The sequence below is a fragment of the Limulus polyphemus genome, unplaced genomic scaffold (genome assembly GCF_000517525.1).
Source record: "Limulus polyphemus unplaced genomic scaffold, Limulus_polyphemus-2.1.2 Scaffold2807, whole genome shotgun sequence".
Classification (NCBI taxonomy): Eukaryota; Metazoa; Arthropoda; class Merostomata; order Xiphosura; family Limulidae; genus Limulus; species Limulus polyphemus.
The window spans coordinates 32,387-36,458 of record NW_013668417.1 but is presented as its reverse complement, the minus strand read 5'-3'; the positions used below and the strand labels follow the sequence as shown (position 1 = coordinate 36,458).

The window sequence follows — 4,072 nt, the reverse complement described above, 5'->3', positions numbered from 1 at the left end:
ATTATTGCTGTTAGTTTACAACAGTCAACATAGAGTACGTAACACTAGATATTATTACTGTTAGTTTACAACAGTCAACATAGAGTACGTCACAGTAGATATTATTGCTGTTAGTTTACAACAGTCAACTTAGAGTACGTAACTGTAGATATTATTACCGTTACATTACAACAGTCAACATAGAGTACGTAATACTAGATATTATTGCTGTTAGTTTACAACAGTCAACATAGAGTACGTAACACTAGATATTATTACTGTTAGTTTACAACATTCAACATAGAGTACGTCACAGTAGATATTATTACCGTTAGTTTACAACAGTCAACATAGAGTACGTAACACTAGATATTATTACTGTTAGTTTACAACAGTCAACATAGAGTACGTCACCGTAGATATTATTACTGTTAGTTTACAACAGTCAACATAGAGTACGTAATACTAGATATTATTGCTGTTAGTTTACAACAGTCAACATAGAGTACGTAATACTAGATATTATTGCTGTTAGTTTACAACAGTCAACATAGAGTACGTAATACTAGATATTATTGCTGTTAGTTTACAACAGTCAACATAGAGTACGTAACACTAGGTATTATTACCGTTAGTTTACAACAGTCAACATAGAGTACGTAACACTAGATATTATTACCGTTAGTTTACAATAGTGAAAATTTACGTGTTCATTGAGCTAACCACTAGGCCAATTGTTTTAATGGTGATTTATTATAATGTAAGATGTGAATATGACCAATTAATAAAAAGTTGTTTAGAAAGTTTTGGATGTTGCTGGTAGGTGGCGTACTGGTTCGAAATTTTGAAGCCCGGAGCAAAAATCATAATTAGGTTCTCCTTCCAACAGATAATACGGCAAACACATGTACTACAGATGTGACCCACATGCACGTACATCACACACACAAGTATGTGTGGTAACATAGTAGTCTTGTTGTTCATATGGTAATACTTAATAAACAATTTTTGATATTCTCACCTCCCGAATTATTTGTGTTGTTGTCACTGTTAAATTTCAAGAAATGAATATAACGATTTTTGAAATGCCCATCTTCTTCCTCTCTCTTAATCGGGTTTTATGGGTGTCTGGGACCAGGGAGGGTTAGGTGCAACGGAGACTTCTTCCTCCCTCCTTGATGTTATAATTATATTATATATTTATTTAAAGTTCTCGGGAAAATTCTAAATGAATTACATCTCAGGATCAGGGTTCGAGTACTTACTCTGATCCTTTAATGTTTGCATTAATGTTTTACGCGCCTGGAATGTGCAGCCTGACTGACTGGTCCTGCGGCGCGGCCCTGTTAGTAAGATTGCACACATTCATATGTAAATACTGTATTTCCTTGAACGACATACAAAAGTATTATTTTCTCCTTAATTAAAGACAAAAGAGAGATTACATTACTAATTTGATTGGGTAAAAGTCCTACATATCATAAATAGTTCCGACAGCAAAAAAAAAAAAAAAACACTTTTCGTTTGATTAACTTACTAGAAACGTAATATTTCCATTAAAATGTGCTTCTTTGTAGAATTTGCGCCAAGCTATTCGAGGGCTATCTGTGCCAGCCGTTCCTAATTTAGAAGTGATAAACTACAGAGAAGATAGTAAGTCAATACCACCCATCGCCAACTGTTTACTAACGAACAGCGCGATTGATCATAACATCATAATGCCCCCACGACTAAAATGGCAAGCATATTTGATGGGGGGGGGGATTCGAACCCGTAATCTATAGATTGCGAGTCGAGTGTCCTAGCCACCTGGCAAATAAAATGTGAATCAATCTTAAATGATTAATGTTTTTCTTTTTTTTTTTAACAAACCAGATAAATTGAAATTAAGTGAGAAATGCGCCATAGGGGGTCCTGGAATGTGCAGTCTGACTGACTGGTCCCGCGGCGCGGCCCTGTTAGTAAGATTGCACACATTCATATATAAATATTGTATTTCCTTGAATAACATACAAAAGTATTATTTTCTCCTTAAAGACGAAAGAGAGATTGCATATATTTTTTTTTGGGTTGAGAAAATGAAGGTTTTTTAATTAGCTGTATTTGTGCGTTACGTAACTAAATGTGGCAAAAAAACTGTGGTATTGAAGCAAGGCGGCTTTTATGCATTCTAGATGTTAGTTTTACGTGTTTTATTTTTTTAACTGTGAAAAAGCTGCTCTTTCTGTTGTTGGGTTTAGCACGCGAAGTTCCGGTCGTGTGAGATAAATGTTTATTTAAGTTTATTTTAAGGCTTACTGGATATCCGATAAGACTGCCAAGTCTTAGCGACTGGGCTTTCACTTCTGGTCAGAGATTTTGTTATTAGTTGTTTAATTGCTCAGTGTTTTTCTTTAATATATGTATATATATATATTATTCTTAAATAAATTAACAACTGAGATTGAATTACTTGACGCAAACATAAGTAAGTAGCTTTAAAAAATTCTTAAAATGATATCATTTCAATAAAGATAAATAAATTACTGAATAAGTTTCTTTTCCATTTATTGGGAATGCCTCAGTTTATCGGATCCGTAAAGGTGAGACCTGGTGGTTAGGGCGCTCGACTCGCAATCTGTGGGTTTGAATTCATGTCACCGAACATGCTCGCCCTTTCAGCCATGAGGCGTTATAATGTGATAATCAATAACTCTATTCGTTAGTAGAAATAGTAGCCCAAGTGTTGGCTGTGGCTGATGTTGGCTATCTGCCTTCCCTCTACTCTATCATCGCTATATTAGGGACGGCTAGCGCAGATAGCCCTCGAGTAGTTTTGCGCAAAATTCAAAACAAACAGCAGCGCTATTACGAGATTACCACACTTTCAAAATTATCCTAAGGGATCGTGGAGAAAAGTAACGTTACTGGCAGAGCGGAAATTTGCACTCGCTTATTAGCTTTAGGCTTAATTATCTAAATCCAGTAAATCTATAAATTCAATAAATAAATAAATCAACTACAAAAATTATTACGTCTAATTTATTCATTAAAACGTAATTTTCCAACACCTAAAAAACAACGACAACAAAAAACAACTATAAATAATGTTGGGATACAAGTAACAAAAAGGGGGGGGGAGTAATAACATTTCGCCTGTACTTTATCAAAAGTCATTTCTGACAAGTCTTTTTTTCACTCCACACCAGGGTTTATTCTAAGGCTTACTGACTAGAATACTCAGTCTTAAAATGTTATTCAACGTATTCTTAACGTAACAACAGTCAAATGAATAATAATATAGGTGAAGCTGTAATATAGTCGTTTAGTTCTAGCTGATGGAAACATGTAACGTGATAAAAAGTGTCACGACATCTGGTAACTTTCAAAAATATCATGCTAAGCCACTTATTATTAACCTGCAGGATGTGGCCCTTCTGAATTCAATTTATTCGACAGGCCTAGTGTGTGTTGGCGCTGTAAGCTTCACTTCTTTAGATACGCGACAGGTGGCAAATCTAGTTCGTGTAACTCCCAAAAGGAACGTTTCACCTGCACTTGTGGCGCCCTCATCAACCATGACCGATAAAGTAAACACCACGTTGATGTAGTACGTGTTTAGCTCAAGTTGTTTGCTTTTCCCTTTTTGAAAAATGACGAAGTCTGTCTATCTAAACAGTTCAGTGGCTTTTGATAAAACTGACTGTTTGGTCAAGTGCATTAGACTTACTACATACAGTACACTCATAACAAAACTATGGTCATATACCACGGTATCGAACACGTGGCTAAATTCGACAAGACGCATTGAGGAAATACTGTTTAACGTTACTGTCAGTGTTAATTTCTGTTTCTCCAAACCTTACCAGAGTTTACTGATCTTTCAAGGGTCCGCAACACATGTTTTTAGGAGATACCACTTCGTGTGTTACTTACAGAACACCATGTGGGGGAAACAACTTACCGAAAATTTCTAATGCCTCATTAAAGGTGTACTTACTCTTAGAATCGGGTAGAATAGAGAATTAACCTGCAAGTTAGTACTGATGAGTAAAAATTAACTTGTAGTACGTTTGTTTTTGAATTTCGCGCAAAGCTACACGAGGGTTATCTG

General features: G+C 35.6%; 1 protein-coding gene across 2 annotated transcripts in view; it reads right to left on the bottom strand.

Annotated features, from left to right (window-relative positions):
• LOC106467948 (uncharacterized protein ZK1073.1-like) overlaps positions 1-4,072 on the bottom strand; it is a 38,800-nt gene that overhangs the window by 14,385 nt on the left and 20,343 nt on the right. The window lies entirely within an intron of this gene.